General features: G+C 33.5%; 1 pseudogene; it reads left to right on the forward strand.

Moving 5' to 3' along the window:
• The window catches only part of LOC112832533 (small ribosomal subunit protein eS17-like), an 84,907-nt pseudogene extending 71,699 nt beyond the window's left edge, over window positions 1-13,208 (forward strand).
• The last annotated feature ends 481 nt before the right edge of the window (window positions 13,209-13,689 follow it).

The raw sequence follows: 13,689 nt of genomic DNA on the forward strand, positions 1-13,689 counted from the left end.
GGGCCTCATTTTATAATAACTGAATTATTTTCAAAAAGTTCTATTTTCTTTTATGTAGTCATGCACTAATTTATAGATTAACATATTTTATCAACATTTGAAAATATCCCTTTTTTGAAATTTCCTATTATCTTTGGACTAAAATGTTAAATTATTCAGCTTTTTCCAATGAATAAAGTATAATATAGGGAAAGATTTCCTTGTATTTGATGTATTTCCTATATTTAATAAAAATAATTGTGGAGTAGTTGATACTTAAGTTAGTGGAATGAATCTATTTCCTTAATAAGGATATTTGTCATTTAGATATATATTTTCAAATATAAATTTGAAAACACTGCCTTTCACTGAGATCTCTTTCATTCATAGTGACAGAGGAACCTAGGTCTCATCTGTATTAAACACTCTGACATACTCTAAGAAATAAAAGAAGGTCAATGTGCTTGCAGCATAGAAAGCAAGAGGAGAATAATAGGTAATGAAAATACATTAGTAGTCCACAAGGAATTTCACATACTATTTATATACATGTTTTTGATATGTTAAAGTTTGTATGTACGCATAAATTTTAATTGCTATAATATAATCAGAAAGGATTAGGATTACTTTTAATATTAGCATTTCCCCACTTTTGTAGTTTCTACAAAGATGTTAAGGCCTGTAATCACCTTAGTTGCAATTTTTTTTATGTTCAAATTTTTAATCTTTAAATTTTAGGGCCTAAAGCAAACTTTGCCTTCACAACACCTCTCCTCCTAGCATTAGCTTTACGAAGGCCTGAGCTTACTGAGAGAAGAGGAAAAAGTGTGCTTTTAGTAGTGGTGGTAATGGTCAGATTTATTTCTATTTTATTTTTATAAATAATGGGATATTTTTTAAACACTAAAGTAGTACAGTAATATTCATACATTACATTAAGGTAACTTAAAACATGACTTTAAAATGCAATGAAAAGCTATTAAGAGTTTATGCAGGTGAGTTACATCACGTAAAGGTATTTTTAAAAGACTACTTAAGAATATTTAAATCTTCATAGAAAAATAATTAGTTAAGGTAATTAAAGAGGCTGGTTAAAAGATTATTACAATAAAAACAACAAAGGATACATCCAATTTTTGACCATGGTCATGACAGAATTCTTATATTTAAAATATAGTTTTGACCTATGATAGAGGTAGGGAAATGTCAAAACTGACTTCCATGGTTTATAGAGAAACTGCGTATGGATGGTGCCACTACCCAGGATGGCAAGATCGTGAAGGAATATTGTTGGTGAATTTCTTAAATTACATGGAAAGCTGTTAAGTGGGCATTTGGTCATACAAGTTAGGAGCTCAGAAATATATCCTAGAATGAGATATATGAATCATGCCATTCATTCATGGAATGGTCATTTTTAAAAGCTGACTGTACAAAGTAAAAGACATGGTTGCTGTATTGGTGGCTATTTAGGATACAAGGATTAATTAGGAATTTTTCACTAAAAATATGTTAAGAGCTAGGTTTCATTAGCTTTTCTGTGGTTCTCCTATCATATTGATGTCAACAAAAAGGATATTCTCAGATATTCAAGAGCTTTGAAAAAATCACATCCATGACCCCTCGGTGAAAATTTAATCAAGATGTAATTTAAGTGACCAGGAGACAGGTTGAAATAAATCCAGATTTGGAAGTCATGGTGTAATAGAACTGACAGTGAAAAATGACACCAGTAAAACATGAAGTTAAGAGCAGTAAGGCATGCACATAAATAACTAAAATAAAATGTTGAAAGTAGTGTGTCTCCTGAGAAATGATGTACAAATAAAGTTCAATTTGGTATAGGAAATTGAAAATTTTTTCCATAGCAAAAGATCAGGGATATCTGAGACAGGAGGTGACTATAGAACTGGGTGTTTCAGATAATTAGGATTTGAACAAGGAGGCATAGGAGAGAAATGATTAGGTGCTTCAGAAACCAGCAAGAGCAGTTCCAAGAGGCTGGACAATATACATAGGCTCCTCCCTGTGAGAGGAGCAGGTGTAGCAAGTGGAGCACTGGGTGACTCAGCTGGACAGCTAGTTTAGACCAAACTGAGTTTACCTTTCAATTTACATGTCATTTCACTGTCTTCCATCAAATGGACAATCATTATTTATAGGTCCAACCCAATAATTTTTAATTATCCTAATAGAATTAGAAATAAATAAAATTTTGCTTTAAGACTTCTCTTTTAAGGAATTCAGTTGTAACTGTCTGACATTTAAAATAAATTGTTCACGTTAAGGTAGGATTTCTTAAGCATTAGATCTGATGTTTATGCGATATCCTATAAGGAAAGATACAAGTAGGGAAAATAACAAAACAAGAAGGAAACAAAACTTTTCAATTTAATTTTTTTTCAGTATTAAAGATATGATTTAAAGATGTGATTTAAAGATATGATTATAAGGCACTTAAAGATGTAATTATAAGACATGGATTGCAAGTCAATGCTAATTGACTATAAAAGAACTGTAATTAAAGAGAATTCTTAAAATGCTCCTGTACTTAGAAAGTGTGAAAATTACCAGAGGAGTTTTAGTTTGGTCAATAGAATGTGGTTTTAGCAAACAGATTAGCTTTAAAAAGTATTATTCTTCAAAAGAAAATTTGATGAGTAAATTACTAGACAGAAAATTGTTCCACATAGTTGCAGCATGATGTACACTGTATATGAATGTGAGACTCTTAGAGTACATATAATTTTATAAATCTTTTACTTATTTCAGGTTCATGCTTGCACCGATGTTAATATTAAATTCCTAAATACACAAAACAAGTAATTCAATAAATACTTAAAAATAGGAGAGTTAAAATTTTGTTTTTTAATTCATCATAATTTAAAAAAATAGCCTTATTTTCCATGAGTTTTCTGTTTCTTAGTGTAATGAAATACTTCCTGTCTGACCTTCCCCCTGCTTTTTTACAACTTAGAATGGTAGCACAGACTATGTAAATTATTGTAAGCACATAGTCAGAAATCTATAGAACATTTAACAGAACTAAAGAAAATCAAGCAAAAGAAAAAAAATAAGGATTGCAGCAAAAATGATGCCTATAAAAAACTGTTTTCATTACTCTTTCCTGTCTCATCACTATCTATACTTGGCATATTCTTCTTCCACTTTTGTTCATTAAAACTGAACTCAGATGGCATTTTCTCAATAATCTTTCTTTTCTGTTCTCCCAGAATGTGAGATAAGAGTCAGGTTATATACTTGAAATCTGTCATCAGATAAACCTAATTTGTGTCTAACCCTTGCACTCCTTACTTTGCAAATTTGAAGTTACTATTCTATCCTAAGGGGACAGAGAGAGATAAGTGTCCCTGCCTCAGGAATTTCTATGAGGATTTAATGAACTTGTATATGTAAAGAGCTTAGAATTTTTACATGTTGTATAATATTTTCATGTTGTACTGTAAATGCTTCTGCTCTATGGTCCTTATTCTCTGATTTTTTCCTTAAATTCACTCTGATGTAATTATTCTGCATCCAAAACACTGAAAATCAATGACCAACAACCATGGCAGTAAATCCAATGTTATTTCTTAATTCTCATCAAATTGCAGCACTGTTGGACTAAATCAATTGATTACTACATCCTCAGGAGAATATTTTAATGTTTGGCTTCCAGGGCCACTCCCCATCACTGTTTTTTTCCTCTTCAATCACTGGCCACTCCTTCTCAGTCCCATTTGCTGATTCCTCATATCCTCAGTCTCTTAAAGATGGAGAGACCCAAGGCCCATGAGCCTTTCTGCTCCATACCCACTCCCATGATAACCTCATGCAGCCCATATGCTGAAGGCTCTTATATTTGCATCTACAATGAGCGCAATATTTGTCTATACAATGGTCTACTTAATGTCTCCATTTAGATATCTAAGAAACATTTCAAACTTGATCTCCTTTGCACCAGTTCCCCCATCCCAATCTGCTCTAGTCTCATTCTCCCACATGTCTCAAATGATGGCAGCTCTATCCTATTTGCATAGTCCCAAACTCAGGTGTCTTCTTTGTTTCTCTCTTTTTCTCATACACCACATCAAATCCATTCATTGGCTAAACTTTAAAATATATAGTATATAGAATTAGACATTTTCTTACCCGTCAATTACTCTATTTTTTTTAAGATTATTTATTTATTTATTTGAGAGAGAGAGAGAGAGAGAGAAACAGCATGAGAGGGGAGAGGGTCAGAGGGAGAAGCAGGCTCCCCGCCGAGCCGGGAGCCCAATGTGGGACTCAATCCCAGGATTCCGGGATCATGACCTGAGCCGAAGGCAGTCGCTTAACCAACTGAACCACCCAGCCACCCTCAAGTACTCTATTTCTGTTCCAAGTCTGGATTATAATAAAAAAGCTCCTTGATTCCATTATCTGTTCCTCTAGAGTAGCTTTTTAATACAGATGCCTGAATGATCCTTCATAAAACATACTTAGGTCGTGTCCCTCCTTTTCTCAAAAAAATTTGCAATGCCTCTCCATATCATTTAGCACAAAAAAGAACCCAGTGTATTTAGAATGTCCTAAAAGTTTCCACAAATCTTTTCCCTACTTCTTTGATGTCCACCAAAGCCAATGGCTTCCTTTCTGAATGTTGAGCTTGCCAATTAGGTTTTTACCCCAGGATCCTTGCACTTGCTCTTCTCTCTGCCCATGATGCTCCTCATTCACAAATCCACAGGCTAGCTCCCTCATCAACTTTAGCCCTTCACTCAAATACAACTTTCTAAATAAAGAGGTTCCTCATGGCTGCCCTGTTTTAACTTGCAGCCCTCCTTATCTTCTTTCCTTGCTTTAGTTTTCCCAATAGCATGCATAACTGACTTTACCTGTACTTTGTCTTACATCATGAGAAAGTAATCACTGTGGGAGTGATTACTCCTCTCCCTCCCTGATAGTTCAGTGATAAACCTAAAACCTAATAACCTAGAACAATAGCTGGTGAATAATAGACCTGCAATAAATATTTGATTAATTTAATTGGGTTGAATTGAATCCTTTCTTTGGATATTGTGTTAGTCTGCTTGGGCTGCCATTAATAACAACAACAACAACAAAAACAACAACAAAAACAACAAAAACATAGGCAGGTTGGCTTAATAGAAATTTATTTTCTTACAGTGTTGAAGGCTAGAAGTCTAAGATCAAGTTTCCAGTGCTGTTTCGGGTGATGACTCCTTGCTTGTTGACAGCCACCTTCTCACTGTGCCCTCAAAGGCCTTTTCTTAATGCATGCATATGAAGAGAGAGAGAGACAAGTTCTCTGATGCCTCTTCTTGTTAGGGCACTAACCTAATAAGAGGCTCAACTTCTAGGACCTCATATAACCATAATTACTTTCTTAGAGTTCCCATTCCCAAATCAGCCCTTTTGGGGGGAAGGGAGGGCCAGGAATTCAACATATGAATTTTGGAGGGACACATTCAGTACTTAACACATATCAGCTTTCCAATTGAGGCTGTGAACTTTCAGATACGGAGTTAATGTTGTCCATGTTTCTATGTGTAGCACCCAACAAATGAAAATGCTTATTAGTTTACCTAAAGATTGGGTGATGTGCATTGTCAGATTTTAAAAGACCACTTAAATATGTATGGAGCATTTACTATTTTATCATAAATGTATAGAGAAATTTTAAATTAGTCATGTTTCTTTAAAAACCACATGACTGTCCATTTTTTAATATTGTTGTTTTGGAAAGCTTCAGAAAGTCTATAATTTGAAAACCTGAATTTGTACTTGCATTATTACTGAATGGGGTTCTATATAATATTTCTAATAGGAATCAGTAGTAAACATAATAAAAATGAGACTGCTTTGATAAATATCAGAATATCTCCACAATTTAAGTTCCCTTCTTTACTTGTTTTATATATGATACTATTTTTTCCTTGCATCTAGAATAAAGAATTCTCTTTATTCATACAATAAAAAATATTGTAATCTTTTTTTTTCCTTGCCCCCTGAGGTATATGCCCAGTTCATATTTGTTTTTTCTGTTATAAAATAACTCCCCCCTGCAGTGGTCTTCCCAAATACAGTGGTTTCTTTAAATGTAACACTAATAATTCATATACAGTTGTTCTTAAGTGAAATGTTTAAGAATAATCTGTCTTTCGATGAATGGATAAAGAAGATGTGGTATATATACACAATGGAATATTATGCAGCCATCAAAAGGAATGAGATCTTGCCATTTGCAACGACGTGGATGGAACTGGAGGGTCTTATGCTTAGTGAAATAAGTCAATCAGAGAAAGACATGTATCATATGACCTCACTGATATGAGGAATTCTTAATCTCAGGAAACAAACTGAGTGTTACTGGAGTGGTTGGGGGTGGGAGGGATGGGGTGGCTGGGTGATAGACATTGGGGAGGGTATGTGCTACGGTGAGCGCTGTGAATTGTGCAAGACTGTTGAATCACAGATCTGTACTTCTGAAACAAATAACTCAACATATTTTAAGAAAAAAGAAAAAGAAGATAACAGGAGAGGAAGAATGAAGGGGAGTAAGTCAGAGGGGGAGATGAACCATGAGAGATGATGGACTCTGAAAAACAAACTGAGGGTTCTAGAGGGGAGGAGGGTAGGGGGATGGGTTAGCCTGGTGATGGGTATTAAAGAGGGCACATTCTGCATGGAGCACTGGGTGTTATGAACAAACAATGAATCATGGAACACTACATCAAAAACTAATGATGTAATATATGGTGATTAACATAACAATAAAAAAATTAAAAAAAAAGAAAAAAAAAGAATAATCTGTCTTTCAAGTTCAGCAGTGTCTTCAGAAACTCCTGATTAACATCCAGCAGATTGTTATGAGCTATTCATTTAATCTAAAAAGTACTTTTCCATTCTTTTTTTTTTGTTAAATGTATGTGGATAATTAATGAAATAAAAATGTTTCAAGGGATTCCAGGTGATGCACAGTGTACAGTAGATTCTGGGGCTAAGTCAGTTCTAGATATTAGTATCTTCACTTGTAGAATTAGGATTATATGCTAACATACCAAGTACACAGAAAGACTGACTTATAAAAATGGCAATTCCTAATCAACAAAGTGGAATAAAACAGGAAGGAAGAACATAAAAGACATGATTAACCAAAAGAATAAAAGTTTCCAAAGCTATGGAAGTTTAATAGAATAAAAGCTTAGGTACAGAATCGAGAAGTGATTTGATTTAGCCAATTTCTATAGAAAATAAATATACAGATTCCCACTTTTATTCTAATTTAGAGCATTTTTTTTCTAATTTAGAGCATTCTTAAAGTAATACCTCCAAAACAAATTGAATCATACCCATCTTGTTTGGGAGATACGTCAACAGATATAGTTATTAAGTTCCTTTGACAAACATTCCACATATGTCTACTTTATTTTAATTTTGTCAGCAAATATTTTCTCATGCCATGTATCAGAAAGAGATTTTTTTTCCTCCTGAGGTATACACATTGAATCACCATATTTTTATATTTTTTTATAAATACAGCAAAAAACCTTGTCTAGGAAAATAATTTTCAAATTCTTTTGGCTTGACAAATAACTTTGGTCTGTTTATTGCTCTTCAAGAATAACATTTAATTTAAACAATTTATTCTGCAGTAGTGACAAATCTAAGATTTTCTGCTAGGAAATCTCATCCCATTCCCCTCCTGTAATTTAGCTCAATGAACTCTAAAAATAAAATTTCAAATAATAGATATACATTGAGTTACTCCTAAATAATACTTCAGAATGCAACAGGCTTTGTAGTAAATCTGAATGTAGGAATGATTCCCTACAGATGCCAGAGATGGCCAGCACAGCCATTGTATTATTAGTTACACCAGGAAGCCTTGTCACAGGACATGACTGCTGAACCTGGAAATACTCTGAAATGTCACAGACCAAATCTCCATTGCCATATAGAATCTACAGAGACCTGTAAAGGTATTTTAAGTTGGATTGACATTACTGCTTCCTTAAAAATTTAGCTTTCAAGAAGCTAATGTTCTCTGGGTCTATTGTTTGCTTCTTCCTATATTGTATGCATATCGTTTCTTGCTAATATTCTTAAATAGCTGTAAATTTTGTTCGATTCAAGGAGTTTATGGATTACATATGAAATTAGGTATTGAACAACTTAGAGAAAAAAAAACAACTTTCACATTTTTTTAAGATGTTTAAAACATTCACAGATCCTAAGCACTAACAACAACAAAAATAATTTATTTTATAAAATAGGTGTTTAATTTGATAATAATGAAAAATTCACTATATAAAACTACAGAAATAGTATAAATGTTAAGAAACTTTTCATTTACACATTATCAGAATTGCTAATCAGGGAAAAATGTAAAATTCAAATTGAAAGAAAACTAGAACTATGCTTTAAACATTAAAGTGTGAATTGGAAAATAGAGGCAATAATCTAGATAACTAAAATTAAACCAAAAAAACTTCCATGATCATTTCCAAATTTTTAAGCATTTTTTTTTTTTAAGTAGGTTCCATGGGGACCCAGTGTGGAACCTAACATGGGGTTTGAACTCATGACCCTGAGATCAAGACCTGAGCTGAGATCAAGAGTCAGATCATTTCACTTAAGAAAGTGAAATGTTTAATTTAAGAATAATCTGTCTTTCAAGTTCAACAGTGTCTTCAGAAACACCTGATTAACCTGAGCTGAGATCAGGTTACTGAATAGGGTTCTATATAATAATTCTAATAGGAATCAGTAGTAAACATAATAAAAATGAGACTGCTTTGATAAATATCAAAATATCCCCACAATTTAAGTTCCCTTCTTGTTTTATATACAATACTATTTTTTCCTTGCATCTAAAATAAAGAATTCTCTTTATTCTGAGCCACTCAAACACCCCATTTTTAAGCATTTTTAAAAAGATTTTATTTATTTATTTGACAGAGAGAGAGAGAGTGCACATGCACAAGCAGGGCAAACAGCAGGCAGACAGAGATGGAGGAGCAGGCTCCCCGCTGAGCAGAGAGCCCAATGCGGGGCTCGATCCCAGGACCCTGAGATCACTACCTGAGCTGAAGGCAGACACTCAACCAACCCCCTTAGGCATTTTTAATGGCAAACATTTTTGCCTGATTGTTGGGATAATTTTTTGTAAATTCTCTACTATGTATAGGCACAGCTTTAAAATCAATAAGAACATGGGGCAAAAAAGCTAGTTGTATATTCAGGAAATAATAGTTTATTAAAATAACCGATTTAATGCTTGCTTGTGTTTAGAATAATGATGTCCATGTTATTTTAATATGAAAGTAATTTTTACTTGAAAAAAATTGTTCAAGCTCTTCTATACTGTTAGGAGTTAGTTAAATAGAGGTAGTCAGGGTGAGGGTCCCCAACAAGAAAATATGGAGTCAGGATAGCTAAAATAAAATAGCACTGACATCCTATTTTGCAGCTTAGACAGGACCACACTGACATTCTGCTTTGCAGCCTTTGCAGAAATGACTTCTGCAAAACGTCCTAAAATAAGACAATTAACCACAAGAGCATTTGTCAATATCATGGGCAAGGGGCAGTTAAGACCTAAGCCCCCACATGTCAGCAAAAAAGGGACCATCAGCATGTGGACATTAATCTACTTGGTAGACAGATATGTGACTGAAGCCCTGATTGGCACGACTCAGCACACCCTGCTTGCTTAAGTTCTGCAAAAGACCTCATAAAAACCCCTAAACTTAGAAATAACGAGGGCAACACACTCAGGTCCCCCTTCCTCCCAAGGAGCTTTGTACTCTTGCTCAATGAACCTTGCTTTGCTGCCCACCACTCTTCATCTGGTCTACCTCTTCATTCTTCGAAGTGGCATGACTAAGAGCCGCGGGCACTAAGGGGACACAAAATCCTGTAACAGTACCAGATATATCTAGAAAGTAATTTCTTTAGATTTCTGAAATTGTTTGGAATGTTTATAGATTCTTGTTGTTTTACTGTGTCTCAGAATTTACACTGTATTATAAAATGATTTCATGAGGGCCTAGCCTCTGATGAGATCTTTTTTGGGGTAGGCAAAGGAAGAATGCTAATGCATGTCCATCAGCATTCTATTTAAATTAGCATCAGAATGTTGGCTTTCTCACGAGGGCATATTGTGGCCTATTTTGAAGCCACCCTCCTTAAGATATACATAGTACAGAGTCCAACACAAGCTGTGTGTTGCAAGCACTTAAAATGTGCCTAGTGCACTGAGGAACTAAATTTTAACTTTCATTTAATTTTAACTAACTTAAAATGAAATTTAAGGAGTTACTATAGCTTGTGGATACCACCAGAGAGTGGGATTCTATAGGAAAAGTCAGTTTTATTTTGTGAAGTGTTATGTGAAGAAACATTTTAGAGAAAAAAAGTATACACATTTTCATGGTAGTTACAGACGTGTGGAATCTTCTGTTTTATATTTGTAAGAACAAACTGAAAATGGCAATTAAAGCTCAAAATATATATTGATTACTTAGAAAGTTAGAAACAATGGGCCACAAAATTTACTGATACAAAGAGGATAAAGGAAAGTAAAAGATTTCATAACATGTAGATGATTAATGATTTTACAATATCAGTCTTTTTATAGATGTTATAAAACATTATGAAGGGGCTTATATCTCAGAATCTGAAAATTCACAAGATGCAAGTACTTGAAAAGTGAAATTTTAATCATAAATATAAGGCAGTATGTTCTCTCTTTGAGTTGTCTGTGAAAACCCTATCTGTTATATAAGTCAGGTAGAAAGCACAAGTCATGGAAAGGGGGATTGTGTTTTTCAAGTAGCACATAAATCTGAGGCTGATAATTAGAGTTCAAGAGTTTTATTGAGATTACAGTTTTGTTTTCCTTCAACATCATAAATTTAGCAAAGGATTATTGGAAATAAAGATAAAATCACAATGTAGCTGTTAAATTATTCTGCTTTCTTGAAGATTTTCTGAAAAATTATGTTAATTTGAATATGTGTAACATTTTATAATTATGCTAAGATGTGTACAGAAAATAACCTCTCAAGTTCTTATTTATCTAGCAGGGAATTTAAACTTCTTTAGTGAAGTTATACTTATAAATTTTTGCTTCATTTCACATTTAAGTAATTACCAATGAGTTTGTTTTAAGATTGCTAAAAAAATCAGTGTTTTTTATGTTTAAAATTATAGACATAAATATCTGAGATGAGTCTAGCTAATAGTCATATGTAAAGACTTTTTTTGTTTTCGAGAGATTATCCTCTACTGTACATTTATGTTAAATATAATTTAATAAAAAATTTTAATAAAATTTCTAGTCATGAACTTTGAAAGTTCACTAAAAGATATTTAAGATAAAGAACTAAATATTTTATCATACATATCATACATGTGAGTATGTCATTTGGGAAAGGGTTTTCCTGCAGGCCAGTGTTGTGTATTTCACTACATATTATATTTGTCTCCAGAACTAGTTAGCAAGAGTTATGGAGTAAATCCACTATGATGTAAAATATCAATTACATTTTCCTTATGCACCAGTATCTCCGTTTGTCCTTTGCTGCTGCTGTCCAGTGCTGCCGTTTGTGTGTATCTGTGTGTCTGCATTATAAAATAATCCATTTGGAGGCTAGCGAAGGGGGAATATTTTGTTTTCTGTTAATTCAATGACAATTTCAATACTAAGCATTCTTGGGGCTCCTGGTGGCTCAGTCAGTTAAGTGTCTGACTCTTGGTTTAGGCTCAGGTCATGATCTCATGGTTCGTGTGATCAAGTCCTGCATGAGGTTCCATGCTCAGTGGGGAGTTTGCTTGAAGATTCTCTCCCTCTGATCCTCACCCTGCTCATGCAAGCATGTGTGCTCGTGTTCTCTCTTGCTCTTAAAATAAATAAGTAAATCTTAAAAAAAACCTAAGTGCTCATGGAGAAAGTAAGATGTCATAGGCAAAGCCTTTTTGTGCATTGTGTATAATGGGAATAAAAATTAACTCATATACTTTCTATTGGGTTTGTTCATCATGACATAGTATATTCCAATAAGGTCATGCATAATCCTAACTAAGCCAACTTCTGAAAAGAATATTTATCTCATTTGCTCTCTCTAAATACAGAATTTGAACAAAAATTTCTAGGTGGGCCCAATCAGACTTTATATTATCTAAATGGATTTTTAAATCAAGAAAATTTTGTAGAAACTTTGGAAATAATTTTATTATTTATTATTTGCTATATGTATAAATAATATAATATAAATAATTTTATATTATATATAGATGAATAATAATTTTCACATTTTGGTAATAAGTATAGAAAAAACACCCATGAAACTATCACCCAACTTAAGCAGAAGATTGCAAATAATATTATATGCATAATTCTTATTTATGATTTAATAACTAGTCATTCAACATGGTTCAATCCAGAGTCTTGATTTTGTTATCAAATAATTTTTACTGCCACACACATTACTCTTTTAAAGTGTTTCTTCCATGATTATTAAGAACAGAATCATGTAGCACATAATTATATCTCATTTTAATAGTCAGTACCCTCATGCTCCTATAGATAGTCAAAATAAACAGAACACCAAGAACAGTTACATCAGAACAGACTCTATTCTTGTCCAAACATATCACATCCTACTTTAGTATCTTTATAAAGTGAAACATGCTTGTGCTGACCCTTTCATGACTTTTAAAACATTTCAATAATTTACAGTCTATTCCAACTCCCACTTAGTACTTTCCTTTTATGAGGAAATTGGAATCCTCTTTTACCAGGGACTTGCCAACATAGGTTGTGTTTGCACCAAAACTATGAAGAAAGCAGTCTGGGTTATCACTGAGAAGTACTATGCACGTCTGGGCAACAACTTCCACATCAAGTATGTGTATGAGGAGATTGCCATTATTCCCAGCAAGAAGCTCTGCAACAAGATAGCAAGTAGCAAGCTATGTCACACATCTGATGAAGCCGATGCAGAGAGGCCCTGTGAGAGGTATCTCAATCAAGCTTCAGGAGGAGGAGAGAGAAAGGAGAGATAATTATGTTCCTGAGGTCTCAGCCCTGGATCAGGAGATCACTGAAGTAGATCCTGACACTAAGGAAATGTTGAAACTCTTGGGCTTTGTCCAACCTGCAGGTCACTTAGCCTACAGTTGGGATGAATTTCAAAATGCCATGTGGAGCCACTTGAATCCTTCTGCCATTCTATAGTATCTTCAGTAAACCTTGGAAAACAACATAGCAACAAGAACAAAAGAAATTGAAATAAAGTCCCCTATCCTAATATCATTTCTACTTATAATATTTACATATTATAAATTGTAGCTGTTATAGGGGATTTTGCTGTACACATTTCATATACATACACATACTGTAGTTTTCAGTTACATAATAGGTAGGTAATAATGCTAAATAAACTTATAGATTTCCTTTGGTAGTCTGTGTTCTGATAATGTATTACCATGTATGTTATATAGAAAAAAATATCATTTAACAATTTCCTATTCTCAGGTTGTTGCATAACAGTACAGATGCCATCATTTCTTCTGTTATTTTTGCCACATGCATAATTTTAAAAGATACAGTGCTTTATAATGACTTTGAAGAAATTATTGCCCTTAAGAGTTCTGCTATATTATTAATATGTTACTCAGTAGGTACTTTTCAAACAT

The sequence above is a fragment of the Callorhinus ursinus genome, unplaced genomic scaffold, assembly GCF_003265705.2.
Source record: "Callorhinus ursinus isolate GAN/ISIS: 27379988/994484 unplaced genomic scaffold, GSC_fseal_2.0 scaffold14, whole genome shotgun sequence".
Lineage (NCBI taxonomy): Eukaryota > Metazoa > Chordata > Mammalia > Carnivora > Otariidae > Callorhinus > Callorhinus ursinus.